Source organism: Astatotilapia calliptera, chromosome 15, assembly GCF_964374335.1.
Source record: "Astatotilapia calliptera chromosome 15, fAstCal68.1, whole genome shotgun sequence".
Lineage (NCBI taxonomy): Eukaryota > Metazoa > Chordata > Actinopteri > Cichliformes > Cichlidae > Astatotilapia > Astatotilapia calliptera.
In genome coordinates this window covers 15,841,069-15,858,731 of record NC_137436.1, presented here as the reverse complement: position 1 = coordinate 15,858,731, position 17,663 = coordinate 15,841,069, and the positions used below count along the sequence as shown (strand labels likewise).

Below are 17,663 nucleotides of genomic sequence, written 5' to 3'. Positions count from 1 at the left end.
CACTCTACACATTATTTACCAACTCTTAATCTTAAATGGAAGCATCTGCTATTTTTCTCATTCCTGTTCTTTGCATTCATCACCCATCTGTATCCCTCACTAGTGTAATAACAGAACTCCAAAATGTGAGAAATGCCATAATGCCTTCTCTCTTCTCTACTAAAACCTTTCCTGCCTTCAGTAATGCTAAATTAAAAGCAGCACAAAGTGATTCATGGTTCTTGAAATCATATCCCCGCTGACACTTCGCTGTCACTCGTAGACTCCTCTTTGCTCACAAATGCAAACATCTACTGTCACACAGAGGCATAAACCAACACGCATTTAAAAACACACACGCACACTGCAAAACACACACTTAAGACTAATCCAGACATACAGTACTCACATACCGCGCATTCACAAATTAGAAGAACTCAACTCATCTAGAAAATACACACGTGCACACATGTAAAGAAATATACACAGAAAGCATCTTATCCAGTGTGCATACTCGCAGTAATAATATAATAAGATGGAAATGTGAAACACATTCAAAATGTGGACAAACATGGAATATTGCTGTTTATTTCCCTTTTAATAGTATTACACAGCAGAAACTGCAGCATTGCTGTGACACCCTCGTTATCCATGGACGTGTGTATGTGGCCAAATGCATTCACAGCCAAACATGCTGACAGATTAATGTGAATCCTTGTTTTGCTGACAGTCCGAGCATTTAAACGAGCGAGGTTGTGCATGTTGTAAGCTGTTTCCTATAAGTGCCCTGAAAAATGTAAAAATGGAACACGCATACAGACGTGCACTTCCTGTCTCTACCTCCTCACAAGATAAAGCCATTGAGAAGTCTGCATGAAAATGTGAAAATGGGTTTACTCTCCTACTTAAAATCACCATAAAGGAAACAGTCTCAGTGGGATAATATAGCATATTAATGTTTATGGACACTTAAATCCTCTAGAGCCTCTAGCTACAGCACATTACCTTGTTCTCTTCATTTTTGTATGTGATTCAGGTTTGGCCTGTGCACCTCAGAGAACATATATGCAGCTGCAGAGCAACAATAACATGCATGAATTAGAAATGAGGTTGACACAGAGATGTAACAGATCTTCTGAGTTTCATTCTGCAACACTCCCCTCATATTGCGGCAAGTAAATATGGCTGTAGGATAGGTAAGGTTAGAGATAGATATTTATATAGAGGAAAAGAATCTTAAAAAGAGGGCAAAACATGTACAGTGGGGCAAAAAAGTATTTAGTCAGCCACCGATTGTGCAAGTTCCCCCACTTAAAATGATGACAGAGGTCAGTAATTTGCACCAGAGGTACACTTCAACTGTGAGAGACAGAATGTGAAAAAAAAATCCATGAATCCACATGGTAGGATTTGTAAAGAATTTATTCGTAAATTAGGGTGGAAAATAAGTATTTGGTCACCTCAAACAAGGAAAATCTCTGGCTCTCACAGACCTGTAACGTCTTCTGTAAGAAGCTTTTCTGTCCCCCACTCGTCACCTGTATGAATGGCACCTGTTTGAACTCATCATCTGTATAAAAGACACCTGTCCACAGCCTCAAACAGTCAGACTCCAAACTCTGCCATGGCCAAGACCAAAGAGCTTTCGAAGGACACCAGGAAAAGTATTGTAGACCTGCACCAGACTGGGAAGAGTGAATCTACAATAGGCAAGCAGCTTGGTGTGAAAAAATCAACTGTGGGAGCAATCATCAGAAAATGGAAGACATACAAGACCACTGATAATCTCCCTCGATCTGGGGCTCCACGTAAGATCTCATCCCGTGGGGTCAAAATGATCATGAGAACGGTGAGCAAAGATCCCAGAACCACACGGGGGGACCTGGTGAATGACCTGCAGAGAGCTGGGACCAAAGTAACAAAGGTCACCATCAGTAACACACTACAACGGCAGGGAATCAAATCCCGCAGTGCCAGACGTGTTCCGCTGCTGAAGCCAGTGCATGTCCAGGCCCGTCTGAAGTTTGCCAGAGAGCACATGGATGATACAGCAGAGGATTGGGAGAATGTCATGTGGTCAGATGAAACCAAAGTAGAACTTTTTGGTATAAACTCAACTCGTCGTGTTTGGAGGAAGAAGAATACTGAGTTGCATCCCAAGAACACCATACCTACTGTGAAGCATGGGGGTGGAAACATCATGCTATGGGGCTGTTTTTCTGCCAAGGGGACAGGACGACTGATCCGTGTTAAGGACAGAATGAATGGGGCCATGTATCGTGAGATTTTGAGCCAAAACCTCCTTCCATCAGTGAGAACTTTGAAGATGAAACGAGGCTGGGTCTTCCAACATGACAATGATCCAAAACACACCGCCTGGGCAACAAAGGAGTGGCTCCGTAAGAAGCATTTGAAAGTCCTGGAGTGGCCTAGCCAGTCTCCAGACCTCAACCCCATAGAAAATCTGTGGCGGGAGTTGAAAGTCCGTGTTGCTCGGCGACAGCCCCAAAACATCACTGCTCTCGAGAAGATCTGCATGGAGGAATGGGCCAAAATACCAGCTACTGTGTGTGCAAACCTGGTAAAGACCTATAGTAAACGTTTGACCTCTGTTATTGCCAACAAAGGTTATGTTACAAAGTATTGAGTTGTATTTTTGTTATTGACCAAATACTTATTTGCCACCCTGATTTACGAATAAATTCTTTACAAATCCTACCATGTGGATTCATGGATTTTTTTTTCACATTCTGTCTCTCACAGTTGAAGTGTACCTCTGGTGCAAATTACTGACCTCTGTCATCATTTTAAGTGGGGGAACTTGCACAATCGGTGGCTGACTAAATACTTATTTGCCCCGCTGTATTTATGCACAATAGTTCATTTCAAGACCAGAACATATTCATAATAAACTAGCCATGAGTGTTTGCGGTAGATACTGCGCACTCAGTCTGTAAAACGATAATCAAGGACTCAGAGCAAAAGCACTGCATTTCACTCAGTTCTTCATCAGGCTCATGGATAAAGGAACACTACTTTTAGGCTGGTTACAAGGATATCTGGACATAATAAATTTAAACCAAACTACTTTTTCATATTCTTTGTGCCCCCTGAAGTCATGAAAGATTATATTTTAACTTATGCACGCAAAATACGCACAGGTTTTAGAAATGTCTTTAAGCACATACCAAGGTCTGAAGAAATGAGTGTTTCCCTATTCATTTTTTTCTCCAAAGAAAAACAAACCCCTCACTCTTATTCCATCCTGAGGCGCCAGAAAATGAAATTTAAATAGAGTAGTTTACAGGTTAAATAAAATATGAAGTATACGTTTAGAACGTATACATAGACTTTTCTACAAAGCCTGGCACAACGACTGCGTTATTTGTAAAACACAGCAACATTAGGAAATGGGATGCAAACTGCAGTTTGTCTTCTAAAAAAACAGACATGCCCCCAACATCCACTCTGCTCCCCTGAGGTCTTGTAGCAGTAAACAACATTAGTACCTCCACCCCTGTTTCTGCGAAAGACCAATAATTATTTAAGCTTCACATATACACATTATTACCCAAACCACAATCTGTTCTTGGCCCTTTCTAACCACTGTTGACCATACTTAACCATATATTAGAACAAATCTCTCTACATCTACCCGTGGTTAGAACGTAAGCTGCAGACATCAAGGCATGCACCTAAAAAAAGACAAGATTCTCTTCAGCACAGGCCAGGCCACTCCACTTGAGCTGATTGATTTCCCATCAGTTCTATATCCCTGATAACTGCATGCCTGGAGGGCTGCAATGGCTCCAATATTTCACTTCTATGTACCCGCACAATCACACTCTCTTTAAAGCATTCAGTGCGCAAGCATGTGTATATGCGGGGCGTGGGTGGGTATATGGGTGGCATTAAAAAATGTAGGTGTGCTGTGCATGCCGTTGTGTGAGGGGAACAGCACTAGCTGCTAGTTACATGGTGACATTTGTGGTAATGACATGTCAAACATTTCTGCATATACGCAGGACAAGAGGCAGATTTGCATTCTGCTCCTGCTACAGGTCCCTTTATGTTTTTTTTGGTCAACAATCCTCCACTGGAGCAAATTAGTGAGCTGCGAGCAAAAAAAACATCCACAGTCAAAGCAGAGATAAAAAAAAAACTAAAATAAAATCTTTAACCACCATACGGATTAGAGATGGCACGATACCACTTTTTTATGTCCGATACCGATACCGATATCATAAATTTGGATATCTGCCGATACCGATATGAATCCGATATAGTGTTTTTTAATCAACAAAACTGTTTTTTAAAATATCTTGCTGCATTTTGCAAGTCTGCAAGTTCATACTCAAGTTTAAAACAACAACTACACTAAAGCTATTCTGTTATACCTGTATACAAAAAAAATATTTCATAGTTCAGCAATACTGATCAATCTAATAAACTTAGACCTACACCATCCTCCCTATTCTAGTATTTTAAAGAGTACTTAGCGTAAATATTAAGCAACCTAACTAATAGGGTTCCAACTCCCAGCAACAACAAACATAAATAAATAAAAAATAGGGAACCACCCCTCACGCGCCACCTCATGATGCTTAATCGACGTAATCAACCTTAATTTGATGCAGTGTGAAAAAAAATGCACAGAAATCAATTATTTTTCAAGAAATATTAAATAGATTCAACATCTTTCTTCAACAAAATTGCAGACTGCACAGATGGTACCTTCCCAAAGTAAAAAGTACTATAGCTTACTAGGGTATATATTAGACTTAATAGTCACTATATACAGTAATTGACTTCTATTCATTTTACATCAAATTAAAACTTTGGGTGTCAGATAATTATTTATTAAAAGCTCGACATTTTAAATGAGAATAAGAAAGAAAAGTATGTCTTTGTGCCCCCTTTTCCCTGTTAATGCCCTATCGGCCCCCCTGGCTAAACTTTGCTAGATCCGCCCCTGCACAGTTACCAGCGTCAGCTACGTAGAAAAAGATCCTGGAGTAGAAAGTAATAATAAATACATTCTAACAACAGCTTATCAAGCTTAAACGTTCTGCTGTTGTTCAGCCGCTGGTTTCCTCTTTCTGGTGCAACGTGGGCCAAAAGCAAACTAGAGACACGGACTCGCGACAGAAAAGCCGATCAGCTGATCATTTAAGCAGTTTCACGATTGAAGTAGCAGCCGGAGAGCGAGAGGCAGTCGCTTGTTAAGCTTAACGCAGGAATGCTTTACAAACATTCAGAGATGGACTTACACACTTGCTTTACTTCTCTCGGGGATAACTTTGTCGGAGATGAAATGCCAGGTTGCTAGCGAAGCTCCACATGCTATCCAGACCACCGACAGGTCCCGCATGCCACAGCTGCTCTATCACGTGATGCATACTGCTCCGACTGCTAACGTTCTGAGGTGAGTTACGGCGTGTTGCAAGTTTTGCGAGGTGCTTTCGTGATATTTAATGGATCGGATTACATTTTTTACTTTTCTCCGATATCCGATCCAGTAATTTAGGTCAGTATCGGACCGATACCGATACGTAATATCGGATCGGTCCATCTCTAATACGGATGGTGCAGGTGGAATTTTATGCTACCACAACAAAGCTTGGAGTGATTGTTTAAAAATTCACATGGGTACATTTGTTTTCTCCTCTAGCCACACTCTGAGATTTGAAGTCTTTGATTTATAAACGTCCAGTGTAGCTGCTTTATGAGATGCTGAGCAGATTGCCAAATTGCCCTCTAACAGAGAAAGTGCCATTTAGGGTTGCTGGATTCTATCAGATAAACCTCTGAATATACTCCATACTCCCCCCCATCGCACAGTTCTTTAAGCTAGGTTTAGATAAAAGCTTGACTAATACTTAAAAACCAAATGAATTTTCTGGGTCCTCAGGGAAAACCAACAACTGTTAATTGAAAAGGCTAAATGTGTGAATGCTTTCCCCTTGCCTAATATTGACACCCACTGGTTTGTGTTTTCAAGAAAATCTGAAAAAAAAAAAAAAAAAGCTTCCAAGTACGACAAATGATGAATATTTACTCAGGACTTTCCTCTGTGCACTATGCAAACTTCTATATTTTACAGTAGTTCAGGCTCCAGTTTTGTGCTGTTTGTGTGTGGGATGTGGTGATTAGAGAGTGAGGAAAGCAAGCCTGGAAAGTGGTGCCAGTATTTTTCCAACTGCTGTGCTTATATTAGCGTAGGTCATGCAGCAATCCATAATGCATGGATCGTTAACAAGGCTGGTATTTTTGATCCATAATTAAGGAGTATATATTCAAAGGGTTTTTCAGAGTTAAACACGATGGCTGCATGCTGCTTTTCTCCTCTGTCTCTCCCAGGCCACGTTATTGTACAGTATTGTAGCTATCGATTCACTGTGCCATTTGGCTATTGATTGGAGTGGGTGCCATTATGTCAGTGAGATTATAGCCCTCCGAAGCATAGCAATACATGAGTGCAAAACCAGTGGCAGGGAACCGGTGAGACGAGCTGTGTGCTCACTGCATCAGATGCAATAGCAGCTGTGTTTCGGCTAACGACACTGAGCACAGCAAAGCAAGGCACAACACAGAACCACACAGTTTAGCGTAGCACGCTTTGCCCAGTAGAGCCTAGCACAGGAAAGACAGAGCACTCTCATGAATCCAGTTTCTATCTCTGCAACAGGACCAAAAGAAACACACCTAGGAGGGAATAACCACACTTCTGCGGACATGTAGATTTTATACTGATGAGGCTCACTGTGGCCCAGTATTCTGTGTGACAGCCATTGCTTCCTGACTGTCTTCTGCTGACCATTCAAATTGCCCACAACTCACCATGTGGCGGGGTGAGGGGGAGAGGATTTCGATTAGGAAGGGGGAGTGATGTGGAGTGAGGAGGGTGAGTGGGTGTTCACTGCCTCTGCCTGTTCGGTGGCCTTCAGATCGGCCCATCGTGTATTTATAGCAATATGGGATCTAATTGCATTTCTAGCAAAGGCCTGAATTTTAAGAGACTCCACAAATGGAATTCCGGGCATGCAGAAACATGATCCACTGTGCAATGAGCATGTAAAATGCATACTCATGAAAAGCAACGCGGTTCTGCAATCTATGTAATGCAAAAAAAGAAAAAAAGAAGAAAAATCGAAAGCAAAGCCCATCAACAAGCTGTGTTGTGGATGCCAGTGTGAACTCCCAACTGCTGACCCTAAGGCTGTGGTTGTGCCGTGCCATGTTTCTCAATGAGGCATGGTTTGAGACAGTGTGAACAACCCCAGTTGAGAAGTAACCCTCTAGGTGGGAAATGAATGTTAAACTGGCACTGCTTTCATGGTACAAGAAAATGAAATGCCTCAGGACAACTGCCCTGAACTCAGAGCATCTCATGTTCACTGCAGCCACTGCAATTTTCACAAAATAAATGCAGTTTACAGAGAGGTAAAAGGCAATTCTGGGGTGTGCCCTCTGTAGGGCCACTATTAAAATTCAAATTCATGGTCTGTTTATTGGATAATAAATTGAGCATGAAAGATTAATTTGCATTTAGTTCATCCCAATGATATAGAGCAGCAATTTCTATACAGTGGTGCCCAGAGCTTAATAACCCAGAGGCAACACTGGCATATCAATATATGCTTTCTTTCTTTCAAGGACACAGGAGTGGAGCCCCGTGGCAACATCTCCGCTGTGATTCACACTTCTTGCTTCCTCCCACTTAATTCTTGTCACTCAGAGTCTGAGCCGACATATCAGACACACTTAACGCAGTGCCGAGAGTTATCACACATTCAGTGTAATCAAAATCCTAATGAACATCATTAAAATCAAGGCTTTAAAAACTGAGGCTTACATCACTGTGAGTTTACACACAGTTAGAGCGTATGCATGTGTGTGAGAGTGTGTCTGAAGGGCTATCAGAGCCTGTTGGAGTGCCGCAGGCAAAAAAAAAAAGAAAAAAAAAAAGCCACCAAAAACCACAGGGGTCACCTCTTATTCAAAGCAGCCCTGACACTGGCATTTTTCTTCTTTCACATTTTGAAAGCTAATTTCTTCGTGCAAAAGAGCTGCAGCCGACAGATCAAGCAATGCATGGAGTGAACAAGCTGGGTGGTCACATCAAGTTTAAGCACCAGTCTGGAAACTAAAAGGTCACGTGGTTAATCCCAGCAATGGCTAATGTGCTGCTTAGATTAAATGGGTATTAAAAAAAAAGAGAAAACCTTTAATGTGACAATATTTGCTATCACTTGACACAAGGCCTGTGGGTTTTATTCATGAGTGGGTTAATGATTAATATGCTCATTGTTTTAATCTATGAGGCGTAAGAAAGTTTATGAAAAAGGCCTTTTAGTCTCAGCTCCACACACAGTCCACCCCCCAAATAACATCTTACTGTTACATGACATACAATAACAGGAAAACAGCATGTATTCAAACTTCAAAGGTTTACAGTTTGAGCTCGTGGACTGATTTTGTCCTCCTATATACACTCCAATAATTACCAAACTATAGTTCTGACTGGTAGCTAAAGGAACTGGTTATCACACACCTATAACTATACGGCCTAACACACACTTTAATCATCTGAAGCTTCACAGTGGTTACACCTGCAAGATTAACCTTTGGAGTCATCTGGTTAAAGCCACGGCTGGTGGCTTTAAAAACTCAGAAATGAGGCGAGAAATTGAAACCGAGGCTTGTTCTCTCCGAAAAAGAAAGAAATATTGAAGTAAATGCGTGTGTGCTAAAAGGGAGGAGCACCTTTCTTTCTTGTGCCCATTACCAAATAGAAAGGCTCAAATATCGATGAGGTGGGAAAGCACAGGGGTCGTAAGGATTAACAGTCGCGTGCTGTGGGGGCGGTGTGAACGTCTATGTGTGTGTGTGTGTGTTGGGTACGGAGGCTGTTGGGGGCCTCTGAACACGGATGGACTGATTTTCCGCGCAGACCGGAGGCACGAGCCGCTGCCGCCCGGGCACGCGCTGACTCTTCAAAATAAACAGCTGCCTTAAATGGAAACCGGCGGGGGTGAGGGGGTGAGGGGGGGACGGAAGCCCCCTGCTTATCGAAGCATGGCGACAAATCTAATCATTCAAATAGCTGTAGAAACAAGTAATGCTTGGCAATTACTTTAGCCCCCCCCCCCCCCCCCGCACACACACACACACACACACACACACACACACACACACACACACACACACACACACACACACACACACAGCACGAATTCCTTTAAAGGAGCGATTCCTTTAAAATAAGCCCCCCAAAAAGAGTCTGAACAAGAACGAGGGAAAGTGGCAGAACTGGGAAAGCTTTACACCTACCAATCTTTTTTAAACTTACTAGCGAGGAAACTGTGCTTTCTGTGATTTCAACCTCTCAGCATCACCGTTTCAATGTCTGGCATGTGCGCACATCCCGCTCCGAAGCAGCGCTGAGACAAGTGATAGCACGTTCAGGAGTCATTTGGTCTCCTTTTAACCTGCTCTTTCCCGTCACCACCGTGAAGATACAAGGCAGAAGGGCTTCTGCTAACTCCTGCTGGCTTACCTCCACTGGACGGTGAATCGCTGCCCCGGGTGCTGAAACGCTTAGTCTCTGTCCAGGGTGCTGAATTTCATTGCGGGTTCCGGAGAGGCTTTGTAAATCCGCTGCGAGGAGGCGCCGGGGAAAAAAGAAAAAAGAAAAACGCCGGTCCAACAACTGCTGCCGCCGTTAAGTTATGTTAAAGAAAATCCTATTCCCAGCTGCCTCTCCAGCACAGCGCAGACAGGAAGAGACGCGGAGCGACTGTGGCTCGAACACGTATGCAAAATTGTTCATTCACATTTAAACGGTGAATGCTGCAAGTGTAGCCTGCTGGCTAAATGGAACCGTTTTGGCAAGTGTAACTGCTGAGGCTTCTTGGCTAGTTGCTTCTTCCTCCGGATAGGCTTAACCACCTCTCTCTCTCTCTCTCTCTCTCTCTCTCTCTCTCTCTCTCTCTCTCTCTCTCTCTCCTATTCTCCTTGCTTTATCAATCACTGTTCAGTTCTAATATGTTGGAGTGACAAGTAGGAAACCAGTATCCCAGTATTGTATAGCTTACAATAGACATTACTGCCAATTCTTAAACAGAAAATCATTTGGAATTAGCCTCATTGGTCGTGATGTGATAAAGAAACGTTCAATTTGATTTAATTCAGTGCGACTGTGCACAAAAAGAAAAAGTCTCCTCCTGCTTATAAGCTCTCTAAGTCTCTCTCTCTCTCTCTTACACACACACACACACACACACACACACACACACACACACACACACACACACACACACACACACACACACACACACACACACACACACACCAGGGAGAAATGAATTGAATTTATGGTCAATTTATTTATGTAGAGGGAACAGCCATCTGTTTCGGGCCCCTCCTGTCCTGTCATTTAGTGTGTTTGCCCCCTTTTTATTTAAAAGTGTTACAGTTTTTCTGCAGGAAATTTTAGTAGCACATCAACACCGGAAAGGGGGGAATTGAGGGAGGGTTCAATTAGAATAGGTATGGCAGCAGGTGTCTGAATAACAGTATTATAAGAATTAGTGTTACAAGTATAATTGAGATTTGTGTGACTATAAACTGGCAAAGTCTTTTTGGGAGCACCGATAAAATGCGGTCACTGCTAGGACACAGACACTCATCAAGTCAGCGTGTTTCATTATCTGCAGTATGTGAAGTCAAAAAGCCTTCTGTGTGGAGTGAAAGTAAAAGACTAATATTATTCACATTAAGTGTGTCCTGGATTCGGGTTCTAGTTGATCTAAGATCATGCTTTATTTCCTAGTTCTCTTCCCTTATGTTTTCTCTTTCCACTCGCCTCCTGTTTTCTTATCTGTGTCTCTCTGTTTGTCATTTCCCAGATTACTCTGTTCCCTTCTTCTTGTGCCCCTGTTTTCATACTTACTTTCTTTGTCTGCCTTTTGATTACTTTCCCCACCCCAATTAGTATTGCCTTTGTTTAGTCATCTAATCAGTCACCTCCCCTGTTTCTCTTTGGTTCAGTGCCCGATCGTCTTTATTCAACCCAGATGCCAAGCGTTTCAGCTTGGCATCTGGCGTTTTTCAGCTAGTTTTATTGTATCTCTTCAAGATTTGTCCCTTTCTTTTCTTTTTTTTTTTTTTTGTCGTCTAGTTTTTGCATCAGTTTGCAGTCAGCACAGTTTGCTTTTTGTCTTTCACCTCAATTGAACTACACTTTGCTACTCGACATGGTCTTCTGCTGCCCATGTCTCATTGGGGATGCTCGTCTGCAAACCTTGGCTGTAAAATTCTCTTTGAGTGACTTTTACCTTCCTATCAGCTCAAACTAGTCTGGACATTCCCTGCTGACATTTGATATTGACAAGGTATTTTCACCGGTGAGAGAACCGGTGCTCACTGGATCTTTTTCTCGGTTTCAGGTCATTCTCTGTAAAGCCTAGAAATGCTTGTGTGGGAAAATCCCAGTAGATCAACAGTTTCTGAATTACTGAGACCAGCCACGTTCGAGTCACTTAAATCACCTTTATGTCCCATGCTGATGCTCAGTGTGATCTTTAGCAGGTCACATGCCGTGTCTGCATGCCTAAATGCACTGTGTTGCTGCCAGCTAATTACCAGAGTTATTAGGATGCATTTTCTGGATTTTCTGGGAACCATGACTATCTGCTCACCCTTCCCATGTATGTTGCTGTGTTTCACTGATTAAGTAGAAACTATGATCCAGACCGAGAAGGATCAAAGCCATTAAGATCCACTGGGATCCGTGGATATCTCCCCAAAATTTTACAGCAATTAACCAAAAACTACAAAGGTCAAACACAAAGTGGTGTTAAGATAAAACATCATGAGGTTTCCCATCCTCTGGGGTCCATGATTGTTTGCTAAAAAGAAAAGAACACATCTGAGTCACAGTGGTTGACAAGCTAAATTTGCTATCCACTGAGCCATGCAGGTGAAAATGTTAACCATGATTTAGTCACTGAAATAACTCTTTAATAGCAGACAACGGTATGAGACAGATGAAACATGAAGTATATTACATAATACCTTCAGATAAAATGATGAGTTCACAGCCGAGTTAGTTGGATGCATTAGCGGTTGTCCTTTAGCAATATCAGACTTGGAATGAGATTGCCTGGGTCCAAACCTTTATATGAGTCCTCTCCACTGAGTTGACAAGGCTAATATGAGGCACTAAAACTGTTAAAAAGAATAAGGTCACTAACTCCATATCAGTTTACACGGACATAGTATAGTTGGCGTATGGATAAAGATGCCTTTAAGAACAACTAAAGTCCAGATTGAGGTGTCATACACAGTATATAGGCCGTGCTTGTGAGGTTTGCAACAAGAACATTGTAATGTTTTTTCATCAGGGATTTGGCTGTCCCCATCTTTGTGGAGGAGAGCTTTCTGCTCTGTCTCATTAGTTTTCAAAACCACATCCATAGAGTGACTGTGCACAGCTACTTAAAATCAAGTAGGCACAGAAAAACCCTCCTGGAGTCACTCGTCATTTTAAAGTTATTCAGAACTCACACATACCGGCATCACACTGAAAGTAATTTTCAGTGATTAGGGTTTTCATAAGCCAATCAGTGCCGATTAGACTCGGGTATAAAGGGAGATGTGAGGTGACTGGCTGAGTAACCTTTGATGGATGAGATCAGAAGGTTATTCCTCGGCCCAAGTCAAAGTGAATGTAGGATGAGGTGTGTTAAATATTGAGGATCCCCCACCACCCCCTCATTCGACAGTTGAGTCGACTCTAGCTCCAACTTCAGCGTTATGTAATGTTGTTTTCCTCGTGTTTTGTGGGGTGTGGGAAAGATTGTAAACCAGCTGCTAAGGAGGGGTAGTTGACTGTGTAATGCTTGGTTTCATCATACGGGTCATAGTACTATAAAGGCCGCTGACTGGAGCTACCTGTGTGACTGCAGAAGAATTTCAAGTGCCGCAGATACTCATTTGATACAAATAGCTATTCTTTACTTAGCAGTCCCTCAAAGAAAGCCACAGTCGGATCACAGCACTTTAAAAATCCACCAGGGCCTTTTTGTATGCAAATAAGTTCAGAACATTATATACACTCCTAAAGAATCCCATTATAGTCTCCTTTAGCACCAATTAGTCATCACAGACTGCTATAATTATCATGGCGATATGGAGTACAAATACACATTTTTTAACACAATACAGTATTATCTGGGATGTCTTGTTTTTACAGAGAAGTGTACAAATAACCACTAAAACTGTGGGTGTAGACTTTATAATACATTAAAATTACAGTAAAGATTAGAATGTCTGTACCACTGTAAGGTTGGCCAATCTCATTTCCACATCAAAATACAAATAAAGCGGGAGACACAATGGCCACAATGTAGTGCCCTGTGTTTGATAGAGTTGTAGCAGGTAGCAGCAGAGTTGTAGCAGTCTCTTTAGACTAGATCAGTGTTGTATTTGTGATTAGTGACTGAATGTGATCCTTACAAAAGAACTGGCACTGACAATTCTTCCTATTATTGCAGCTGAATGCGGTAAGGAACAAAATAGAGCCTCTAAAGAAAGCTGTTGAAAGGAGTATTTATTAAAACCGCTCAAAGTATTGCCTTTGTTTGCACCTCTAATCTATACTTTAATAATAACAATGTATCTAACAACAGTGAAAAAATAATCAGTTATCTGCAACAATATAGAAAATTGTCTCCCTTTGAAAATGATATTATTAGCACATTGGACTATTATAACAAATGCTTCATTGTGTGAACCCTTTTGCTGTAACTGTGGTTGAGCAAAATTCACCTAGTTTATGTACTATAACATAGCAGAACCTTCAGTTTTTCATTATCATGAGCAACATGATGCTTGTGGGTTTTTACTTTGGTTTTTATTTTTATTGTATAGATGGCGCTGATACACTAGAATGCTCAAATCTGAACTTGAATGGCATCCCATTTTTCATCCATAGGGTTTTATATGACGGCAGCCCATCCTTTTGCAGCTATAACAGCTTCAATTCTTCTGGGAAGGCTTTCTGCAAGGTTCAGGAGTGTGTTTGTGGGAACGTTTGACCATTGTTTTAGAAGCACATTTGTGAGGTCAGACACTTATGTTGGATGAGAAGGCCTGGCTCACAGTTTCTGCTCTAATTCATCCCAAGGGTGTTCTGCCGGGTTGAGGTCAGGACTTGCTTTGTGCACAGTCATGGTGGAACAGGATGGGTCCATTCTCAAATTGTTCGTACAAAGTTGGGATAATGAAATTGTCCAAAATGTCTTGGTGTGCTGAAGCTTTAAGAGTTTTTTTTACTGGAACTACAGGACAGAGAACAAACACTGAAAAAACCCCACCAAACTTTACACTTGGCAAAATGCAGTCAGACAAATAGGTTCTTTGGCAACTGCCAAACCCAGACCCATCCATCTGATTGCCCTATGGAGAAGCATAATAAATCACTCCAGAGAACACGTCTACCCTGCATGCTTTACACCACTGCATCTGACACCTTGCGTTGCGCTTGGCAATGTAAGGCTTGGATGCAGCTGCTCGGCCATGGAAACCCAATCCATGAAGCGCTGTTCTTGAGCTAATCTGAAGTTTGGAGGTGTGTAGTGATTGACCCTGCAGAAAGTTGGTGACCTCTGCGCACTATGTGCTTCAGCATCCATTGATCCTGCTCTGTCATTTTACTTGGCCTGTCACTTTGTGGCTGTTTTTTCAATCACTTCCACTTTGTTACAATACAATTAACAGTTGACTTGAAATATTTAGTAAAGAGGAAATTTTATGACTGGACTTGTTGCACAGCTGTCATCCGATCACAGTACCACACTGGAATTCACTGAGCTCCTGAGACCGACCCATTCCATGCCTATGTGCTTGGTTTTATACACCTGTGGCCATGGAAGTGATTGGAACACCTGAATTTATTGATTTGGCTGGATGAGTGAATACTTTTGTGCAATATAGTGTAACACTGCCAATAAATTCTTTACCGTCTTCCCTTCTTCTTCTTCTTCTTTTTTTTTTGCTGTTTCCTTTATGAGTTGCCACAATGTATCATCCTCCTGTATCACACCAACCCTCTCCATGTCCTCGTTCACTGCATCCATTACAGCCTTCTCTGCGGTCTTCCTCTTTCTTTGTTTCTAAAGCTATTAGCCTGAGATGTCACTCTGATGTACTGACTTTTGGTCACTCCCAACAAAAATGTTAAGATCTGCCACATGTCTTTTTGTCAGCACCACCGTCTCCAAATCATACACCATAGGAAGTCTCCCTACTGTGTTGTAAACATTCCCTTTCACTCTTGCTGTTATCCCTCTGTCACATATCACTCTTAAGACTCACCTCCATCCACTCCACCACGCTTACACTTTCTTCTTCACCTCTCTTGCTTTGGATGGATGCACCCCAGGTATTTAAACTCATCTATTCAATTCAATTCAATTCAGTTTTATTTATATAGCGCCAAATCACAACATAAGTCGCCTCAAGGCGCTTCATAGATACAGAGAAAAACCCAACAATCATATGACCCCCTATGAGCAAGCACTTTGGCGACAGTTGGAAGGAAAAACTCCCTTTTAACAGGAAGAAACCTCCGGCAGAACCAGGCTCAGGGAGGGGCGGCCATCTGCTGCGACCGGTTGGGGTGAGAGAAGGAAGACAGGATAAAAGACATGCTGTGGAAGAGAGACAGAGGTTAATAACAGATATGATTCAATGCAGAGAGGTCTATTAATACATAGTGAGTGAGGAAGGTGACTGGAAAGGAAAAACTCAATGCATCATGGGAATCCCCCGGCAGCCTACGTCTATTGCAGCATAACTAAGGGAGGATTCAGGGTCACCTGGTCCAGCCCTAACTATATGCTTTAGCAAAAAGGAAAGTTTTAAGCCTAATCTTAAAAGTAGAGATAGTGTCTGTCTCCCGAATCCAAACTGGAAGCTGGTTCCACAGAAGAGGGGCCTGAAAGCTGAAGGCTCTGCCTCCCATTCTACTTTTAAATACTCTAGGAACAACAAGTAGGCCTGCAGAGCGAGACCGAAGTGCTCTAATAGGGTGATATGGTACTACAAGGTCATTAAGATAAGATGGGGCTTGATTATTTAAGACCTTGTATGTGAGGAGCAGGATTTTGAATTCAATTCTGGATTTAACAGGAAGCCAATGAAGGGAAGCCAAAACAGGAGAAATATGCTCTCTCTTTCTAGTCCCTGTCAGTACTCTTGCTGCAGCATTTTGGATTAGCTGAAGGCTTTTCAGTGAGTTTTTTGGACATCCTGATAATAATGAATTACAGTAGTCCAGCCTGGAAGTAATAAATGCATGAACTAGTTTTTCAGCGTCACTCTGAGACAGGATATTTCTAATTTTAGAGATGTTGCGCAAATGGAAGAACGCAGTCTTACATATTTGTTTAATATGTGCGTTGAAGGACATGTCCTGGTCAAAAATCACACCAAGGTTCCTCACAGCATTACTGGAGGCCAAGGTTATGCCATCCAGAGTAAGAATCTGGTTAGATACCATATTTCTAGGCTTTTCAGGGCCGAGTACAATAACCTCAGTTTTATCTGAATTAAGAAGCAGAAAGTTAGCGGCCATCCAGGTCTTTATGTCTTTAAGACATTCCTGCAGTTTAACTAATTGGTGTGTGTTATCTGGCTTCATGGACAGATAGAGCTGGGTGTCATCTGCATAGCAGTGAAAATGTATGCTATGTCTTCTAATGATGCTGCCTAAGGGAAGCATGTATAATGTAAACAGAATTGATCCTAGCACTGAACCCTGTGGAACTCCATAATTAACCTCAGTGTGTGAAGAGGACTCTCCATTTACATGCCCAAATTGGAGTCTATTAGATAGATATGATACAAACCACTGCAGTGCAGTACCTGTAATACCTACAGCATGTTCTAATCGCTCTAATAGGATATTATGGTCAACAGTATCGAATGCTGCACTAAGGTCTAGCAGGACAAGCACAGAGATGAGTCCACTGTCAGAGGCCATAAGAAGATCATTTGTAACCTTCACTAAAGCTGTTTCTGTACTGTGCTGAGCTCTGAAACCTGACTGAAACTCTTCAAATAAACCATTCCTCTGCAGATGATCTGTTAGCTGTTTGGCAACTACTCTTTCAAGGATTTTTGATATGAAAGGAAGGTTGGAGATTGGCCTATAATTAGCTAAGACTGCTGGGTCTAGAGATGGCTTTTTGAGTAAAGGTTTAACTACAGCTAGCTTGAAGGCCTGTGGTACATAGCCGATCATTAGAGATAGGTTGATCATATTTAAGATCGAAGAATTAATTAATGGCAGGACTTCTTTGAGCAGTTTTGTAGGAATGGGGTCTAAAAGACACGTTGATGGCTTGGAGGAAGTAATTATTGAAGTTAACTCAGAAAGATCAATTAGAGAAAAAGCGTCTAAGGCTACGTTCACACTGCAGGTCTTAATGCTCAATTCCGATTTTTTTGATCAAATCCGATTTTTTTGTCTGCTCGTTCACACTACAAATAAAATGCGACAGCAAACGCTCTCTAGTGTGAACGCTCAAAGCAGCCCGCATGCGCAAAAGAAGACGTCACACACAACGCGCTCTGTTTAGACCCAGAGCAAACTATATTGTTTGACTGATGGCCCT

The 17,663-nt window shown here is 41.9% G+C and overlaps 1 protein-coding gene across 1 annotated transcript in view; it reads right to left on the bottom strand.

Annotated features, from left to right (window-relative positions):
- Positions 1–10,222, bottom strand: part of tmem121ab (transmembrane protein 121Ab) — a 59,395-nt gene extending 49,173 nt beyond the window's left edge. The window contains exon 1 of the mRNA XM_080289829.1: positions 9,539–10,222. The gene's annotated coding sequence lies outside the window, so the exon portion shown is untranslated. The remainder of the gene's footprint in view (positions 1–9,538) is intronic.
- Positions 10,223–17,663: the final 7,441 nt, after the last annotated feature.